The sequence below is a fragment of the Tupaia chinensis genome, unplaced genomic scaffold (assembly GCF_000334495.1).
Source record: "Tupaia chinensis unplaced genomic scaffold, TupChi_1.0 Scaffold000290_1, whole genome shotgun sequence".
NCBI classification, from domain to species: Eukaryota; Metazoa; Chordata; class Mammalia; order Scandentia; family Tupaiidae; genus Tupaia; species Tupaia belangeri.
In genome coordinates, this window is record NW_006159775.1 from 7,259,504 (window position 1) to 7,282,018 (window position 22,515).

The following is a 22,515-nucleotide window of genomic DNA, read 5'->3' on the forward strand; positions in this document are numbered from 1 at the left end:
TTCCTCTCTCACTCTGTCGCTCTGCTCAAATAATAATAATAATAATAATAATAGTAATAACAAATAAAATTAAAGAAATAATTTTTAAAAATTATAAAAAAAAAAAAAAAAGTTTAAGTACTGGACCTGGAAGCTTGTGTTCTCATTTTCCCTCTCATAAAAAAAAACAAAACAAAAACCAAAGTTTAAGTGCTCGACCTGGAAGCTTGTGTTCTCATTTTCCCTCTCACTCAAGCTCTCTCATAAATAAAATAATTCTTACCAAAAATTGTATGAGTAAAGAGGTGAATCAGAGATCAAAGGGGTTGTTGGAAAAGTCATGACTTTTTTTTCTGTTTTACTTTTTTTTTTGGAGAAGTTTTTGCTATAGGGCGTGTGCGCTCACCAGAAAGACAGAGAGAGATAGACAGAAAGCGAGAAATCACCCCCCAGGGGAATGGCCATGCCGCAATCCCTTCTCCTCCATTCTCCTCTCGGGATCCTGGGCACACACGCACATGCACCCAGAGTGAGTTTAAGCACCGGACCCAGGACTCAAGCCACAGTCAACTACATGGGAGTTCAGGGACATAGGCATTATGGCAACTTCTAGTCCTATGTTTTCTTTTATGTTTTTTAAGAAAGCTTTTTGCTATAGGGTTCATGTACTGACCATAGAGACAGCACAAATGTGTAGTAACTTTTCCTACGACCCAATATATACCACATACCATGTCACTCTATCACAATGGGTTTCAGACTTGCTAATCCTGTTGTTTTGGTAGAAGCACACAAACAACAGAGCACAAGACTGTCTGTATTCAAAGGTAGATAATTTTCATAGAGAAACACATATTTGAGGAATAGTCCACCGTAAATCAGAATTTCTCAACAAGATGCAGTATTTTTAGAACAGAAATTAGTTATACTTGCCTGTGATCCTTTAAGTACAGAAAATAATGAAGTGAACAAAAGCTAACGATGTGGGGTATTTTGCTTGCTTACTTTCATTGTTGGTGGGTGTGATTCTGGTAGTGAAAAATGGAAGCAAGCATGAAGCAATTGGGATTTATTTCTCTAATAATTTGTATATACAATTGTGCACTTCAATTTCTCAATAGGTAATATAAAATGTCATACGAGTAAAACTTGCTTGTATATACAATGATTTTTTAAATAGAAAAACAACAGAATATTTTAAAGAGAGTTATGTAAATGTTATTCAATTTCTCTTGTTCTCACTCTGTAGTTACAAAGTAATGGTCTGAAAATAAATTGGCTTCCTCTATAAACATTTCTATAAAAGGTGGAACACAAGTATAATATTGTATTCTAATCCTCCTAGAAGTCTGTTGTTTCTTTTGTTTTCTGCAGTATTGATCCATTTTTAACATATATTCTTCTAAGTAAATAAATATTAATGAGCTATTAGATCCAGAAAACTGAAGTTTCAACTCAAGCAAGTCTCTGCATGATGGTCCAGCCACTCCTTTTGGGGATTATGTTTATTAGTACCATAAACATTCCAAGTCAGCTATACAGAGGAATGTACATAAAGTATCCTAGTTCTAATTCAAAAAGTAAAAATTAGGCATCTCTCTTCAATCATTGTGTTCATATAAAGATCATTGTAGTAGCCATATTCCTTATAAGGGTTAGGTCTTAGAAATAAATCACTTAAAATATAATGGTCCCCATTAGTCGGTGAGCTAAGTAAGGGGGAGGTTTTATAACCATTTTGAACTTAGTCACTATTTCTTTTATGTGTAATTGTTAATCCAAGATTGCCAAAAACATTATCCATCTGTCTTTAAGGAGTGTCCTTGAGATACTTAAAATTACTTTCATACCAGGGCTATAAAATATATAGATCATAGAATAATTTCCGACTTAAGACAAAATTGCATCCAAGTAATGAGCAGTAATGTTGAATTTAGTATATATAATTTATGTGAAATCGAGCCAAACAGAAAAAATAAAAATGTCTCATCCATTGAAAAATAGTCACTTTGGAGATATAACATAGTGTTTATTGGAAGAGGGAGAAAAGGAGGTGAGACAAGGTGTGGAGGAAGGGAGGGAGGGAGGGAGGGAGGGAGAGAAAGAGTAAGAATTCTTTGATGAGTTAATAAGCAATTTGCTAATTCATTTAGAACATATATTAACGATTGCACAAAACTCACATAGCCAGTTGCCTAAGCACGGAATCTGGTGGACTATTTTAGCTTCCAGAGTGTTTTTCCTGTAATGACTTATTTCACATCATTAGTTGTAAGAAACTGTGACAGGAAGCACTAAAATTAGTAGAAAAGCTGACAGAAGATCAAGTCTATGAATGAGAAAGCTGCCAAGAAAATTTATTTTTGTCACACAACAGAGAAATAATATGTACGAGTTAGTCTCCTTTGGACTTTAATGGAAATGGACTAATATAGATACATACCAATGTCAAGGAAGCATAATTTCTCCTCAGTCCCCATAAATTCACAATTAAGACAGACCCCTGTAACAAAAAACAGATTAACAAGGAAAAAACAAACAAATAAACAAACAAAAACCTCAATAAAAATTGACCCAAAGCAGTGGCTTAAACTCTGGTTTATACATCGTCATTTTTTTTTGAGAGGTTTTTTTGCATATGTGCTCACTAGAAAGAGAGAGAGACAGAGAGACAGAAAGCGAGAAATAATCCACAAGGGAAGATGGCCATGCCACAATCCCTTCTCCTCCATTCTCCTCTTGGAATCTTGTGCATGCACGCACATACTCCCGGCGTGAGTTTAAGCCACCAGGTCTGGGACTCAAATCACGGTCAACTACCTGGGAGTCCAGTGAAATAGCCATTACGCCAACTGCTGGTCCCTACATCATCTTTAACAAAGATCAATAAATTATAAAGTAATGATAAGACAAAGGAAAGTAGTTTTATGTCTTTACAGATGGAAAACTGTGAGACAGAAAGCAAAAAATCACCCCCCCAGGTGGAATGGCCATGCTGCAATCCCTTTTCCTCTATTCTCCTCTCAGGATTTTGGGCATGTATGATATGCACCCACATAAGTTTGAAACTGTGGTGTCCAGGACTTGAACTGTGATCAGCCATGTGGCAGTCCAGGATGTAATTATATGGAAGTACACTAACAGAGTAACATTAGTTACATATTTCTCTAGGGTTGTCTCTGAGCTGATACAGAGTTTTCTTCAGTAAAGGAGAATTTGTAGATGGAAGGCAGGATCTGATTAGGAATACAAAGAGTCATTCCTCTTTCTTTTTTTTTTTTTTTCTTTCCTTTTTTAGAGAGTTTTTTTAAGAATCATTTTATTTATTTATTATTTCACATGAGTTTTGCCAGAGAAAGACAGAGAGAGAGAGAGAGAGAGAGAGAGAGAGAGAGAGGGAAAGTAAGAAAGCAAGCCACCAGGTACTGGACTCAAATAATGCTTGTCAAGAAATCAGCCCCCAGGGGAGATGGCCACATTGTAATCCCTTCTCCTCCATTCTCCTCTCGGGATCTTGGGCATGCACGCACACACGCCCGGCGTGAGTTCAAGCCACTGGGTCCAGGACTTGAACCATGGTCGACTACTTAGGAGTAGAGTGACACAGCCATTATGCCAACTGCTGGTCCCCCTCCTTTTGCGCTTATTAATTACCTTTAGTTAAAAAAGACATCAAAGAGGCATACTTGGGGAGACATACTCTGGTTTCCTTTACGAAAAATGCAGAGTCCCAGCTTTACAGTTTCTTCATTTTTGCTGCCAGGTGTTCCATCAGACTTAAATCATTCCTTTGTCCTTATATGTGCTTTGGAACAAAAATGATCTAGTGAGGAGAGGATATTGCAAAGCTAGGGTTGAAATCAGAACATGTCAAAAGCAGCAGAAAGAGTCCAGACTTTCAACTCTTGCTATGAGTCTGAGAACTGTACCTCAGAGTGAGAGTCACCATCCCATCATTATTCCTACCACTTCTCACAATCAGGAGAGGAAGAATCATGATATTGAAGATTATCTTAAAGATTATTTTGTGAAATCACTTAAATTAATTCATTTCTTTTTTCATTAAAAAATATTTCCTGGGATCAGCAGATGGCGTAATAGTTATGTCTCTGAACTCCCACATGCTCAACCTCAGTTCGTGTCCTGGGCATGGCAGCTTCAAACACACAGAGTGTGTATGCGTGCGTGCCTAAAAACCCAAGATGAAAATAGAGGAAAGGGATTGCAGCATGACCATGCTCCCTGGGTGGTGATTTCTTGCTTTCTGTCTCTGTCTCTGCCTCTCTCTCTCCAATGAGCACATGCAAACTAAAGCAAAAATCTCTCTCTTAAAAAAAATTAAGTAATTATTGGATTTCTCTCTAAGATGGTAAGCACAAGAGATTAAACTATGTACAAGAATAAGAAACTATTTAGTAACCTTGTGCTAATTCTCTTCATAAATATCAGGAGAATTCCCAGTATCCCTCATTGCAGCTCTCTTTAAAATCCCTTCTCTGCATATTGAATTCTGTGGTTCCATGAGAAAAGAATAAGGTGGCATGCACGCCAAAACTGGAGCAAGGAACTGTCTATGCACTGATTTTTGGAAGTTATTTCCTTGTCTCATTTTCTAAGCAAATTCTCTTTGATTTTAAAATATTATGGAGAAATATATTTTCAGCAGTGAGATGGAATATCACTATTAGATAAACGAAGAGGTACCTGTCATAAATTATTCTCCTATGTTGCTGCATGACTCAAGCAAGATACAATGACCATCCAATAGCTTTCCTGAAGTCTCCCATAAAGATCAAATATTTTGATGCCTCGAATGGTCAAAGAATGTGAGCCCACAATGAATTGGATTGAGAATATTAGTTCTCCACCTGATTACAGTTTAGAAAAATCTAGAGAGCTTTTTATAAATCATTTCTACCGCATAGCAATCAAGACTACTTAAATCAGTATCTTGGACAGTAAAACACAGGAATCAGTATCTTTTAAATCTCTGTAACCGATTACTTTTTTGTTTTTTTTTTTGGAGAGGTTTTAGCTATAGGGCGCGTGCGCTCGCCAGACAGACAGAGAGAGACAGAGAGACAGAAAGTGAGAAATCACCCCCCAGGGGGGATGGTCATGCCGCAATCCCTTCTCCTCCGTTCTCCTCTCGGGATCTTGGGCACGCACGCACACGCACCCGGCATGAGTTTTAAGCCACGGGGTCGACTACGTGGGAGTCCAGCGACATAGCCATTACGCTAACTGCTGGTTCCCTGTAACTGATTACTTTTTAATCTCCTCGAGTGCTTACTTTAAGCAATGTAGAACAACAGATTCAGGGTAAAAACTAGGAACTTCTAGAATGAGAGAGTAAGAAAATTGATGAGAAATAATTCAGATAAACAAAAATTTAGATAAACAAAATTCAGATAAACAAAAATTTAAATGACAAAAATTATTTTAGTGTCAACCCCATAGCTAAGTGGCTAAACACTTGTGTGTGTACCCTAAATCCAGAGAGGATGGATAAATGGAAGAGAAGGGGTTGTGGCATGACCACATCTCATTAGTGGGTGCTTTTTTTTCTCTCTCTTCTCTGGTCAGTGCACACACCCACTTGTCAACACAGGGTGGGAGCCTCACTGACACAGGGCTTTAAACATAATCTATGACCAAATATTAACGGAACAATAAGCTGCTCTTATGTAGGAGAGATTCCTGGGAGGGCAGCCTTAAAAGTATTAACATCCTGGCAGAGTGAAAAACAGTGGGCTTCCCCACAGTGGAGCTCTCTCAGAAGTGAGTGGAGGGAAACTCCAAACTGCTAGTCCCTGACTGAATATAGAACCAAAAATCATAAACTCAGTGAACTGAGAGCTCTGAGCTACGCACACACAAAAAACAGTATAGGCAGTTCCCAACTACCAATAATTCAACTTGTAAGTTTTTATTTTATAATGGTGTAAAACTTATACATATTCAGTAGAAACTGTACTTTCAGTATCCATACAACCATTATTTTTCACTTTCAGTGCAGTATTCAGTATATAAGATATTAAACATTGATTATAAAATGTACTTTGTATTAGATGATTTTTCCCAACTGTAGGCTAATGTCAGTGTTCTAAGAATTTTAAAGATAGTCAAGACAAAGGTTTGTGACATGCATGTTTGACTTAAAATATTTACAATTTACAATAGGTTATATAATATAATCTCATTATAATAGAGAAGCTTCTATATACAGTAAATACCAACTGATTAAGAAGGTTTAGGTATTACTGTTGACCAATAACTCGCCTATGCCGACCCAATCAGTCAGCTGATCTCTAGATAAACAATGAAGATGTGGTGAGGGGGCAAGAACATCAAAGGCTTCAACATACAGAAGAAATATTTTGGAGAATTAGTGGATTTGTGGTATTCAGACAAAAAAAAAGAAATGCAAATGCTAAAAAGAAAGATTTCTAATCAGTAAACTAACAGTGTACTTTAAGAAAACAGATAAAGAAGAGCAAATAAATGTAGATGAAAGGAAATAATGAGGACAGGAATAAAAATAAGCAGGGACTACAAAAACAATAGAGAAGATTTTAAAAGAAACAATTTAGGGCCGGCAGATAATGTGGGGTTAAGGTGTTGGATCCCACATGGTCAACTCTGTGACTAGAGTCTTGGACCCAGTGAAAAACATGCCACTCAGAGGAGAAGAAAAGAGGGAAGAGAGAAGAGAAGAAGAGAAGAGAAGAGGAGAGGAGAGGAGGAGAGGTGGGGAAGAGGGGAGGAGGGGAGGAAGGGAGGAGGTGAGAAGGGGAGGAGGGGAGGAGGGGAGGAGAGGAGAGGAGAGATTGAGTTATGGCCATCCTTGCTGGGTGGCGACTTCTCAATTGTTATCTCTGTCTCTGTCTCCAGGGAGTGTGTGTACCCTGTAGCCAGATTTTTTTTAAAAAGAGAAACTTTAAAAAAATCTTCTAAATTGACTAAACTAGTTGGACTGACCAAGGGGAAAAAAAAAAATTGAGAGAGAGAGAAAAAAACTAAGTCACTAAAAACAGAAAAATTACTTCAGTACAGTATTCAGTACATGAGATATTCAACATTTTACTATGAAACAGGCTTTGTGTTAGATGATTTTCCCCAACAACCAAAGAGTGTGTGCAGTTTCCAGACAGACAGACAGAAAGAAAGAGAGAGAAGAAAGAGAAAGCACCAGCCAGTGGGGTATGGTAATGCCTCATTCTTTTTTCTTTCACTGCCAGATCCCAGAAGGATTTTGGGTTCACACTCAAATAGACCCAGTATGCTTTTTTTTTTTGGAGAGGGTTTTGCTACAGGACGCGTGCAATCGCCAGACAGACAGAGAGAGACATAGAGACAGAAAGCGAGAAATCACCCCCCAGGGGGGATGATCACGCCGCAATCCCTTCTCCTCCATTTTCCTCTTGGGATCTTGGGCATGCACACACACGCGCCCGGCGTGAGTTTTAAGCCACCAGTTCCGGGACGTGAATTGTGGTCAACTACGTGGGAGTCCAGCGACATAGCCATTACGCTAACTGCTGGTTCCCCCCTAGTATGCTTTTTAAGCCTCCTGGAGTTGGAATTTGAACTGTCATTATCAAAGTGGGATCCAGCTTCCATTGCATGGCTCTTAACTACTGCACCATAGGACTGGACTTATAAAATATCTTTTTAATCTTACTATAAAGTTGTGAATATTTTATCTAGGCCATTGTCTTATTCTAGAGTGGGGAATGTGAGATCTCAACCCTTAGACTTGTTTTTGCCAATGGGAGCTATTTGTTGCTATTAGAACATTCACTCTGTAAAAATATTTTTCAACATTTTTTGATTTACTTAAAACTACTTACCAGTCTTTTCAGTTCTGAAAAACTGCCACTGTCTACAGCTTCATTTGCTTCATCCCCAAGACTTTCCTATTTAAAATATTCACCTTAAGTACCAACTTATCTTCAGCCCATCATAAGATTTTCCCCTGTACCATTTACTTTAATACATTAAAACTACGTATGCAAACAATTTCCAAAAAATTATGACTTCCATCAATGCCAATGCAAGTGTCTAATTAAGATCAAAGATCAAAATTTCCATAATGATGTAGCCAGATGAAATGCATTCCAAGATGCCTTTGGGAATCTAGCAACTTTGTCACGCATTAATGCTTATTAAAAGAAAATGAGGTTCACTGTCCAAATTAGATCTTGAAAGCTATCTTCATCACTTAAAAAGCCTGATTGCCATCAAATATTAGCTGACTTTAATAGTATTTATCCAATACAAATCGATAGTTATATTTTGTCTATTAACTACGATTTATTTAAGTGCAAATATTCCCATGCTACAAGAGTAGATAAACAAAGTCCTTAAATTCACATTGCTTAAGATTTAAAAAATAAAACAATGGGATAGGAAATGCATACCATTTATGTAAAATACATACCTATAGTAGAGTATACATCCATATAGTATACCTACATCCATATTATATATAGAATATTAAAGCATAATTTTACACTTAAAATACTATTGAAACAATTTTTAAAGAATTGGTGTTTAATACATTTGTTAAAATTGAAAGATTCAAGCAAGTATGATAGCATAATGATTTAATGAACAGAACTAATGACTGTGTCTACATCCAATGTGAAATCTTTTCCAGACCCACCGTACTTCATTAACTGTAATGAAATGAAACATTTAGAGTCATGATAAAGGATTTCAAGTGATTTTGTGATGCTCTTTTTAGTCAATATAACAGTAGGCATTTTATCATCTGTCAAATATAAAAATGGGTTTTAATAATAACCAGAAAAATAATTATGGAATCTTTTCCACCTCTTAGTGTGATTATGTAGATGAACATAAATTTTATCTGACTAGGTAAAATTAACATTGAATCATAAAACTCAGTAGCTTTGTTTTACTGATCAGGAATGCTAAATCTATTTGTTCTAAGGTTTTACTAAATGTTCAGAACAGGATCATTATATTAATTTCCAATTTATATTTTAAATTCTGGAGTGACCAACAAATAAAGCCATCAACTTTTTTGTAGGTAATTTAATTTATTACTTAATTTTTCATTTGGACTGTGAAATAAAAAGCAATCTATGTAAAAAAAAAAAACTCTCAAACCCTTAATTCACTTTATTTAACTTCTCTGACTCTCCAATGCCATTAGATCCTAAGTTCTTCAAGGGTAGAAGCTGTATCTAAGTAATTTTTTATTCTTAAAAGTAAGCTAAAGGAGGCACTCAAATATTCATTTAACAGTGAGTGATAGAATACATGAATTTATGAATAACTGACATAAGACTAAAGCACACTTTTATGCATGTAATAATTTAAATTTAAATGAACGTTCACAAATTATTCAAGCTGTCACTTATCATTGTTAAAAGCACCAAAACAATTAATCTAAGGCCATTATTTCCCTAACATATTCACTTCAGTAATTTAAGATTATTGCATATTATCTTATAGTCAAAAGATATTTTGTCAAATTGTAATTATAACTGATTTCACAGTAATACATGAAAAGATATATTTAACCTTTTAGCTTTAATGATATAGGTTAATATATACTTTTTTAGTAAAATGTATATTTATAATGTGTATTTCATTAAAGCAAACCTTCTTTTATAGCTGCTATAGTAATTTAAAATATATTTTTCTACACCATTGCAAAAGAAAAAAAATTTTTTTAGAGAGATTTTTTTGCTATAGGGCACATACACTCATTGGAGAGACAGAGAGAGACAGAGACAGAAAGTGAGAAATCACTCCTCATGGGAGATGGCCATGCAGAAATCCTATCTCCTCCATTCTTCTCGCGGGATTTTTGGTGTGCATGCATGTGCATCCACTTGCATATTTTAAGTCGCTGGATCTGAGATGCTAGCCATGGTTAACTACTTGGAAGTTCAGCAATGAAATCATTACATCATCTTCTGGTCCCCAAAATGTATTTTTATAAAAATATATGATTGTGGGGACCAGCAGTTGGCATAATGGCTATGTCGCTGGACTCCCATGTATTTGATCACAGTTTGAGTCCTGGACCTCATGGTTTAAAACTCACTCTGAGCATGCGTGCATGCAAGATCCCTAGAGGGGAATGGAGGAGAAGGGATTGCGGCATGCCATCCCCCCTGGGAAGTGATTTCTCGCTTTCTGTCTCTCTATCTCTGTCTTTCTGGTGAGCGCACACGCCCTATAGGAAAAACCTCTCCAAAAGAAAAATGAAGAAGAAAAAGAAAAAAATGTATGATTGTGAAATAACTGCAAACATGACCCACATGCCATTTTAGTCAAAGGGGACACAATGAGTTGTATGTGGTCACGTGGAATTCTGTGCCTCTTTCCAAGCTAATATGTAAGTTATTATATTAACTCGCTCTTAAAAATTAGCAACATTTTTATTATCATCACAGTGTTTCCATAAAGAAAATAAATAAATTTTTAATTTAAATTTGCAAAATTGCAAAAAATACAGGAAGTATTTAATTTAATCTAAGAAATCTAAACCTTAATAAGAATATGCCTAAAAATTTATCTCAATATACTTGAATTATAAAATTATTTCTTTATTTTTAGTCATATGTATTTTGTTTACCAATGAGTACCTAATTTTCTGTCAGTGTGTTTTGTAGTAAAAGAAAATCTTATTTTGTCACTAAAACAAAATCCTACCAATAAAATAATCTCCTGATGTACATAGGCATGGAAGAACATGACTGTAATAATTCTGCTTTGCATTTGTTGCAGAGTTGGCCAAAGCTGACTGTCATTGGCAGCAATCTTAATATAATGTTTACTAATATCCCTGTAGAGTAGCAGTATTTCCATAGCAACAAATGAACAATACTAGAGAGATTAATCTCTTCTACATTATCAGTGTACAGTTCGCTGTATAGCAATGTTTTGTAGTTTGATAATCATAAGACTAGAATGATTGTACATTATGAGTTGATTAGCATAAACACTTAAGATGAAGAATGTTTCTGTTGAAGCGGATAGAGCATTACAAAAAACGCAGGACTGTATAACAAATATGGCTATGGTTCAAGGACTATGTGTGGAGCTATTACACTGTGGCATTAGTCATATCATTTGACACTGGTCATTTGATAGGGCCCATTTTTGCAGAGTCCTTTACTGACAACGTACCAACACACAGACACATACCACATAAAAAGAATGACATTAGAATTCTAGTCAGAGATCCCTACTGGGATGGTCCTTACTCAAACCTATTACTCGGTCTCTAGAAACTGCATCCTTGGCTCTAAGGAGAAGATACATGAGACCTGTGTCCAGGTTCCCTTTTCTTAAACACTGATATTTCATGTAAAAGTGTTTGAGAGATTTGACTATTATGGATTACCTCAGAATACTGTATCCTTATTTCATGATTATGTACTTTTATAAAAGAAAAGATCCTTTCTTAAAGACTTTGTGTTTAGATGTTTCTTAGAAGTTCAAAATATGTTTCATATGTGTATAAGCACAAAAGATTGCTTAAACCCCAACTCACAATACATTTAAAAAAACATGACAGATTAACAGCCGATTTTCTTTGTTCTATTGGATTAAGAAACTCCTTAATAATTCTGTGATTTCATGTATAAGGACCAAAACTTCCAGAAGGCTGAATACATTAAAATGATAAGAAAAAATATTTAAATTTGTTAAAATTGTATTTAAATCTCTTAAAATGAAAATAGATTTTTTAGTTTTTGTTTGTTTGTTTGTTTTTAAGGTTTTTGTCATAGGACTCTTGTGTGTGCCAGAGAGAAACAGAGAGACAATGAGAGGGGAAAGTATAAAATCTTCTCCTGGGGGTAAGTCCACACCATAATCCCCTCCATTCTCCTCCTGGGATTTTGGACATACATGACCATGTACCAAGTGTGATTTTCAAGATTCCACTCCCAGGACTTGAACCATGGTTGATCATGTCCAGTGCCTCAACCACCATGCCACCTAATGTCCCTGTCTCCTTATATATTTTAATTATAATTTTTAAATGGCATATATTATTTGTACACTGTGATATTTTTAATACATTTTATGATCAAATCAGGGCACTAAACATACTTACCATCTCAGACATGTATCATTACAGTGTGATATAAACATTTTAAAACCTCTCTTCCAGCTATTTAGAAGTTTACACTGAAATTTTGCCACTGTTGTTACTCTGGTTTGTTATAGAACTCTAAAACTCATTCTATATCTACTTGCACTCTTTTATCTCTTAATCAAGTTTTCTCTATCTTCTCATTCTCCACCACTTCCTAATGTCTGGTATCCACTCTTTCATTCTCCAATTCTATGCAATCAAATCTTTTCGCTTCCACTAATGAGATCATACTACATCTATCTTTCATTGCCTGGCTTATTTCAATTGTGTATTTTGAAAATGAGTCAGCAAAATAAATAATAAGATAAAATGTATTTAAATGATTAACATATTTGTTATTGAATAGCATGGTAAGTAGTAGGACTACCATAAGCAGCAGTTTGCATCTGGATATCAACATTTCTAGTGTTTATTTTTATTATATTTATAAAGGTTATTTATTTCAAAAGGAATACAAAGACACAATATATGATAAGTGAAAAATATTCACTGCAGCTGTTCAGTAATCAGAATATTATTGACTGAACTAAATGTGAAGATTTTCATTTGTACTGAATATAATTAATATTTAGAGAGTACTGTCCAATTTGAGCAATAAATACGGCTCATATGATTCCATGAAAAGCACAGTTCAGAATGATTGTAAAGAAAACAACCATCGCCAGGGCACCTGGGGAGCATGTGGTGAGCATTTCTGGAATGAACCCAGTAAATAAGAATTTGTTTCCAATGAGCAGACCAGCTGTTCCTTCCATGGTTTCTGTAATAGCTACTTCTTCATCCACTGTGGATTAACTTGCAAATGTTGATCAATTCCTTCATTAACCCATGGTTCTTCTTACAGGTTATAGTGACGAGGCTCAATTGAATTTTGTAGCATAAACTATACAGTAATTCTAGAGTGAAGAATAGTAAAACTAAAGTTGAATGACTATTCTCTCTTAGTGTAGTCTATGTTAGCACCAAGGTTTTATTGTACACAATAAGGGGATTTCCAAAAATTTTTGTCAACTTTTTTATGAAAGTGATTTATTTATTTATTTATTTATTTATTTATTTTTGGAGAGGTTTCTGCGATAGGGCGCTTGCGCTCGCCAGACAGACAGAGAGAGACAGAGAGACAGAAAGTGAGAAATCACCCACCAGGGGGGTTGGCCACGCCACAATCCCTTCTCCTCCATTCTCCTCTCGGGATCTTGGGCACACACACAAACACACACACACACACACACACCTGGCATGAGTTTTAAGCCACCGGGTCTGGGATGCGAACCACAGTCGACTACATGGGAGTCCAGCGACATAGCCATTACACTAACTGCTGGTCCCTTAATTATTTATTTATTTAATTTATTATTATTATTATTTTAATTTGCTATAGGCACATATATTCACCAGAGAGAGGAGTGAGAGAGAAAGAGGAAGCAAGAAAGGAAGCTGCCAGGTCCAGGACTCAGACTGTGGTCAGCCATGTGAGAGTCCAGCACCCGAACCACTACACGACCTACTGTCCTACAAATAGAATGTTATTAAAATCAACTCTAGAGTTTAAATTGCATATATGAATGTCTTGACATTTGATGAATATCCAATGAAAATGGTACCCAAGATTCTCCATGACTTGTCTATGACAGTATTTAATATTCTTCTACAAAGAAATACATATCACCAGTAAAACTGCTAGCAAAAAACATTTTTGGGATAATTTGTATTTCCTTTTCATTTTTTTTAAATAGATTTTATACATCTTTCTTGAGACAGAAATTACATTTAAAAGGAATGGTGAAATACATGGAACATAATATTATGTTTTAAATAATACCACTTGAAGAACTATTTTAAATCACTATTATTTTTATAATACTTATTATCCATATATTACATACTGTGATATATTCTGCTGTAGTAGAGAATATAATGCATATCTTTAGATCAAAACTCTAAACTAGCATACTAAAATATAAATACAAATCTGCAGATATTAATTTTTAAGGCAGTTTTTCTTTCATTCTGGTAGAATTTAAGTGTGTTGCATATGTGTGGCGGGTGTTTTGTTTAGGTGGGTAGAGTGATTGGTATTACTGCGATGGAATTCTTCATCCTTCTGTCTGACACACCCTGTGGTTTTGAAAACTTTGGGAAAATATATAGTATGACTAAGTAAATTAAGGAGTACATCTGTTTTATAAAAATATAATACATAAATTCTAGCTCTGCTAAAAGGTTTTTAAACTCAAAGTAATCTATTACAAAACATTTTTCTTCAGCATTCCTTAAAATTATATAGTAAAATTATGTGTCATGTATGCAATACAGAAACATCTGGAAATATACAAAAATATGTATTAATATATAGAAAGGGTTTGACTATACAGTTTAATGTTCTGCTTTTATGCTGACTCTTTCAAGAGACTATTTTGTCATGTTTTCAAACATTTTTAAACTGTATCTTTTAATGATCGCAAAGTAATATCTCTTATCAATACAATCGTTTTTTTTTTTTTGGAGAGATTTTCGCTATAGGGTGCGTGTGCTCGCCAGACAGACAGAGAGACATAGAGACAGAAAGCGAGAAATCACCCCCCAGAGGGGATGGTCATGCCGCAATCCCTTCTCCTTTCTCCTCTCGGGATCTTGGGCACGCACGCACACGCGCCCGGCGTGAGTTTTAAGCCACTGGGTCCTAAGGAGAAGATACATGAGACCTGTGTCCAGGTTCCCTTTTCTTAAACACTGATATTTCATGTAAAAGTGTTTGAGAGATTTGACTATTATGGATTACCTCAGAATACTGTATCCTTATTTCATGATTATGTACTTTTATAAAAGAAAAGATCCTTTCTTAAAGACTTTGTGTTTAGATGTTTCTTAGAAGTTCAAAATATGTTTCATATGTGTATAAGCACAAAAGATTGCTTAAACCCCAACTCACAATACATTTAAAAAAACATGACAGATTAACAGCCGATTTTCTTTGTTCTATTGGATTAAGAAACTCCTTAATAATTCTGTGATTTCATGTATAAGGACCAAAACTTCCAGAAGGCTGAATACATTAAAATGATAAGAAAAAATATTTAAATTTGTTAAAATTGTATTTAAATCTCTTAAAATGAAAATAGATTTTTTAGTTTTTGTTTGTTTGTTTGTTTTTAAGGTTTTTGTCATAGGACTCTTGTGTGTGCCAGAGAGAAACAGAGAGACAATGAGAGGGGAAAGTATAAAATCTTCTCCTGGGGGTAAGTCCACACCATAATCCCCTCCATTCTCCTCCTGGGATTTTGGACATACATGACCATGTACCAAGTGTGATTTTCAAGATTCCACTCCCAGGACTTGAACCATGGTTGATCATGTCCAGTGCCTCAACCACCATGCCACCTAATGTCCCTGTCTCCTTATATATTTTAATTATAATTTTTAAATGGCATATATTATTTGTACACTGTGATATTTTTAATACATTTTATGATCAAATCAGGGCACTAAACATACTTACCATCTCAGACATGTATCATTACAGTGTGATATAAACATTTTAAAACCTCTCTTCCAGCTATTTAGAAGTTTACACTGAAATTTTGCCACTGTTGTTACTCTGGTTTGTTATAGAACTCTAAAACTCATTCTATATCTACTTGCACTCTTTTATCTCTTAATCAAGTTTTCTCTATCTTCTCATTCTCCACCACTTCCTAATGTCTGGTATCCACTCTTTCATTCTCCAATTCTATGCAATCAAATCTTTTCGCTTCCACTAATGAGATCATACTACATCTATCTTTCATTGCCTGGCTTATTTCAATTGTGTATTTTGAAAATGAGTCAGCAAAATAAATAATAAGATAAAATGTATTTAAATGATTAACATATTTGTTATTGAATAGCATGGTAAGTAGTAGGACTACCATAAGCAGCAGTTTGCATCTGGATATCAACATTTCTAGTGTTTATTTTTATTATATTTATAAAGGTTATTTATTTCAAAAGGAATACAAAGACACAATATATGATAAGTGAAAAATATTCACTGCAGCTGTTCAGTAATCAGAATATTATTGACTGAACTAAATGTGAAGATTTTCATTTGTACTGAATATAATTAATATTTAGAGAGTACTGTCCAATTTGAGCAATAAATACGGCTCATATGATTCCATGAAAAGCACAGTTCAGAATGATTGTAAAGAAAACAACCATCGCCAGGGCACCTGGGGAGCATGTGGTGAGCATTTCTGGAATGAACCCAGTAAATAAGAATTTGTTTCCAATGAGCAGACCAGCTGTTCCTTCCATGGTTTCTGTAATAGCTACTTCTTCATCCACTGTGGATTAACTTGCAAATGTTGATCAATTCCTTCATTAACCCATGGTTCTTCTTACAGGTTATAGTGACGAGGCTCAATTGAATTTTGTAGCATAAACTATACAGTAATTCTAGAGTGAAGAATAGTAAAACTAAAGTTGAATGACTATTCTCTCTTAGTGTAGTCTATGTTAGCACCAAGGTTTTATTGTACACAATAAGGGGATTTCCAAAAATTTTTGTCAACTTTTTTATGAAAGTGATTTATTTATTTATTTATTTATTTATTTATTTTTGGAGAGGTTTCTGCGATAGGGCGCTTGCGCTCGCCAGACAGACAGAGAGAGACAGAGAGACAGAAAGTGAGAAATCACCCACCAGGGGGGTTGGCCACGCCACAATCCCTTCTCCTCCATTCTCCTCTCGGGATCTTGGGCACACACACAAACACACACACACACACACACACCTGGCATGAGTTTTAAGCCACCGGGTCTGGGATGCGAACCACAGTCGACTACATGGGAGTCCAGCGACATAGCCATTACACTAACTGCTGGTCCCTTAATTATTTATTTATTTAATTTATTATTATTATTAATATTCACCAGAGAGAGGAGTGAGAGAGAAAGAGGAAGCAAGAAAGGAAGCTGCCAGGTCCAGGACTCAGACTGTGGTCAGCCATGTGAGAGTCCAGCACCCGAACCACTACACGACCTACTGTCCTACAAATAGAATGTTATTAAAATCAACTCTAGAGTTTAAATTGCATATATGAATGTCTTGACATTTGATGAATATCCAATGAAAATGGTACCCAAGATTCTCCATGACTTGTCTATGACAGTATTTAATATTCTTCTACAAAGAAATACATATCACCAGTAAAACTGCTAGCAAAAAACTTTTTTGGGATAATTTGTATTTCCTTTTCATTTTTTTTAAATAGATTTTATACATCTTTCTTGAGACAGAAATTACATTTAAAAGGAATGGTGAAATACATGGAACATAATATTATGTTTTAAATAATACCACTTGAAGAACTATTTTAAATCACTATTATTTTTATAATACTTATTATCCATATATTACATACTGTGATATATTCTGCTGTAGTAGAGAATATAATGCATATCTTTAGATCAAAACTCTAAACTAGCATACTAAAATATAAATACAAATCTGCAGATATTAATTTTTAAGGCAGTTTTTCTTTCATTCTGGTAGAATTTAAGTGTGTTGCATATGTGTGGCGGGGGTTTTGTTTTGGTGGGGAGAGTGATTGGTATTACTGCGATGGAATTCTTCATCCTTCTGTCTGACACACCCTGTGGTTTTGAAAACTTTGGGAAAATATATAGTATGACTAAGTAAATTAAGGAGTACATCTGTTTTATAAAAATATAATACATAAATTCTAGCTCTGCTAAAAGGTTTTTAAACTCAAAGTAATCTATTACAAAACATTTTTCTTCAGCATTCCTTAAAATTATATAGTAAAATTATGTGTCATGTATGCAATACAGAAACATCTGGAAATATACAAAAATATGTATTAATATATAGAAAGGGTTTGACTATACAGTTTAATGTTCTGCTTTTATGCTGACTCTTTCAAGAGACTATTTTGTCATGTTTTCAAACATTTTTAAACTGTATCTTTTAATGATCGCAAAGTAATATCTCTTATCAATACAATCGTTTTTTTTTTTTTGGAGAGATTTTCGCTATAGGGTGCGTGTGCTCGCCAGACAGACAGAGAGACATAGAGACAGAAAGCGAGAAATCACCCCCCAGAGGGGATGGTCATGCCGCAATCCCTTCTCCTTTCTCCTCTCGGGATCTTGGGCACGCACGCACACGCGCCCGGCGTGAGTTTTAAGCCACTGGGTCCGGGACACAAACCGCAGTCGACTATGTGGGAGTCCAGCGACATAGCCATTATTGTAACTGATGGTTCCCTCAATACAAACGTTTTTTATGTTCACTCAATTATTCTTTACATTTAGATATGTTTCTAGTTTTTATAAGTCAAAAAATTTCCTAGTGCATATAAGTTACATATATATATAAATTTATGATTATTAGGTTAAGATTACATTTTAGATGTGGGGTTAATAATTTGAGGTCATTGACACAGATGGCTGAATTACTCTCTAGACAAGTTGTAACATTCTTTCTAACACCATAAGAGAGTCTAAGAGAGTCTTTAACACACTGTTCTTTTTGACAGGGTCTCATTATGCCATAGTCCCGTACCTCAACCTCCAGAGTATCTGTGACTACAGGTGTGACTAACTGTTAGTTCTTCCATAAGTCTTCAGTCTGCCCAGTAGCTACGTTAACTACTGCATGCTATCCATGTACTTCTTTTTTACAAATGTGTTTAGGGTATAAAAATACCACTTATTGTAACAGCAGGTGACCAAGTTGTTATGGCGTTGGACTCTCACGTGGCTGACTATGGTTTGAGTCCTGGACCTGGTGGCTTGAAAATCACACTGGTGGCATTTGCATGGGAGAATAGACAAGAAGGAATTGCGATGTGGCCATTCCCCCTGGGGGTGATTTCTCACTTTCCTTCTCACTGTCTCTCTCTGGCAAGTGTACATGAGCCCCATGGCAAAAACCTTTAAAAAAGAAAAGAAAAGGAAAGGAAAGGAAAGCAAAGGAGAAAAAATATACATCTTATTTTCATTGATGGTCTTGCTACACGTAGTTTTTAATTCATTTATTAAAAGTTGCTGTGTGTGTATGCATGTGTGTGTGTGTGTGTGTGTGCATGTGTGTGTGTGTGTGTGTGTCTGTGCATCCATGTATTATCTAGAATCATTTTGTATATAAAATCATGTCACTGGAGCCAGCCTGTGACCTACAGATTTAGGCAGCTTGATCCTATATGACCAACTATGTAGTTGGATTCCAAACCTGGAGATCGGAAAAAACAAGCCAACCAACCAACCATTCTGGGCAGGTGTGTGTATGTGTATGCACAAAATCTTGGAAGGAGGAAGAGATGGAGAAGAAGGAATTGCAGTGTGACCCTCCCTCCACACACACTTTGGGGGCTCTTTCTTGCTTTCCCTTTCTCTTTGTCTCTGTCTCACATGCACACCTGTCCTCTGGCAAAATTTTAAAACTATATGAACTATGTTATCTTTTGAACATAGTTTTATCTTTTTCTTTTTCAATCTTTCATTTCTTGTCTAATTTTCTGGCTGGTACTTTCAGTACAATGTTGAATAGAAGTTTCAAGAGAGGACATCCATGTCTTATTTCTTAGGGATAAAGCTTTTGGTCTTTTACCATGGAATGTGATGTTTGATGTGGATTTTTCAAAGATAACCATTATCAGATTGAAAACGTTTTCTTCTATTTTTAGCTTATTATGTTTTTTATCATCAAAGTGTACTGGCTTTGTCAGATACTTTTTCCTGAGATAATCAAATGTTTTTAAAATTGTATCTTTCATTCTATTAACTTGATATTTTGAAAGGATTGTTATATGATAAATCACCTTTATATTTGTGGGATGAATTCTGCTTGGTCCTGGTGTACAGTGTTTATATTATGCTGCAGAATTCGTTTTGCTAGAATTTGCTAAGGGTTATTGAACACACACATACACACACACACACACACACACACACACACACACACACAGGAATATTGGCCTAGTTTTCTTTTCATGTGATATTTTTGTCTGATTTTAATATCAGAGTAGTATTGGCTGCATAACTTGATATAGAAAGTACTGTCAATCTTTCTCTTTTTTAAAAAAAAAAAAGCTGTTCTTTTATTATTATTATTATTATTTTGGAGAGGTTTTTTTCTATAAGGCGCATGCGCTTGGCAGACAGACAGAGGGAGACAGAGAGACAGAAAGCGAGAAATCACCCCCTAGGGGGATGGCCACGCTGCAAGCCCTTCTCCTCCATTCTCCTCTTGGGATCTTGGGCATGCACGCACATGCGCCTGGCATGAGTTTTAAGCCACCAGGTCTGGGACGCGAACCACGGTCAACTACATGGGAGCGCAGCGACATAGCCATTATGCTAACTGCTGGTCCCCCAAGTATTTTTGATAAGTATTGATGTTAACTATTTAAATATTTATTAGATATCAGTGAAGTCATCTAGACCTATGCTTTGATTTGTTGGCATTTTTTGTATTAGTTTTTGTTTATTGTTATTGAATTAATCTTACGATGTGCTATAGGTAAGTTTAGATTTTTAAAATTTCTTCTTGTGTTGGTTTGGTAGTTTGTGTGTTTCTAAGACTTAGTTCATTGCATACAGGCTACCTAATTTGCTGATTTTTTTTTATTTTTCTTTTATAAATCTTTTTATTTCTATAATGTAAATGGTAATGGTTCAAAGTTCATCCTTTATTTAGACAATTCAGCTTTTGCTTTTTTCTTAATAAATCAAGATAAAAGTGTGTTAATCTTATTAAAGACTTGACTTTTGTTTCATTATTTCTTTTGGTTTCTATCATTTTTTTCTGTTCTCTTATCAAAATGTATTGAATTTGTCAAATTATCTTCTCTTCTGTATGTATCACTTATCTTCACTCTTATCTCTTTCTTTTTATTCTACATGCTTTGTATCAACTTTGCTTTGCCTTTTTTAGAGTCTTAAGAAGAAGGTCAAGTTATTGATTTAAAATCGGTCTTTTTTTTTTTAAGAGATTTTGGCCTTAGGACATGTGTGCTCCCTGGGGAGAGAGAGACACAGAGACAGTGATAGTGAGTGGGAAAGTGAGAAGTACTCCTCTGGAGAGGGGATGGCCACCTGACAACACAATCCCTTCTCCTCCAGTCTCATCCTGGAATTTTGAGCATGTACACACACTCACCAAGTGTGATTCTTAATCCAGTGGGTCTAGGACTCAAACTGTGGGAGTCCAGTGACAAAATTGCTATGCCATCTGCTGGTTCCCTTTCTTGTTTTTTTTTTTTTTTTTTTTTTTTAATGTAGGCATTTATAGTTGTAAATTCTCTCTAAGTGCTACATTTGCTTCATCTTAAAAGTTTTGGTAGGTTATATCTTAATTTTTTCACTTCAAAGTATTTTATGAGTTCCTTTGTAATCTTTTTTGATGCAATGGTGGTATAAAAGTATACTATTTAATTATAATCTACTGGGGATTCTCAGATGTTCTTCTGTTATTGATTTCTAGTTGTAGTCTTTGAAGAATATTTGTATGATTTCCATCTTTATAAATGTACTGACACTTGTCTTGTGCTCTAATAAGTGATCTATCCTGAAAAAAGTTCTCACGCAATTGAGAAGAATGTGCTTCCTGTTATTGTTGAGTGGTGAATCCAATATGTGTCATTTAGGTTTAATTGTTTTATTTTGCTGTTGTCTATTATCTTGCGCATCTCATGCTTAATTGTTCTTCCTATTTTTGAAACTGATGTTATGAAGTACCCATTTATTAATACTGAACTATGTCCTTCCTCAATTCTGTTGGCTTTTGATTCATATATTTTGGGGGCTCCAATATAAATATGTATATATAAATTGATACATATATATGTATATTATATATAAATTCATATAATTTATACATGTTTATATGTGTGTATGTCTAACTATATAGTTATAATTGTTATATATTCTTGATAGGTTGAACCTTTTATTATTGTATAATGGCATCCTTTGTCTCTTACAATATTTTTACAGCATGTTCTAGAGCTTCAGTTTCTTAACTGCTAACACTCTAAGCTTCCTACAGATGACAATGACATAGGATACTCATTTTGTTATCAAACAAAGATTCAATATTTTTTCTTTTAAAATATAAAGACAATCTGGAATTTTTGCCACATTACATTCTCTAACTGCCCTGTGTAGAAGCATATTTCATTTAGGAGGTAATTATGTTGGTATTTAAACATTCAAACAAACAGGGTGGGTTTCAATTTGTAAGATATATTGATTAAGAGGCACCAAGGTATTAAACAGATTACTTACTTGATACTAGCAAATTTTTAAGTCATAAATGGATAGTTTTTATTGATAATCAGTGAAGTTTAGAGATCATTGTAAACGCAAAAACCTACATGAGGCCT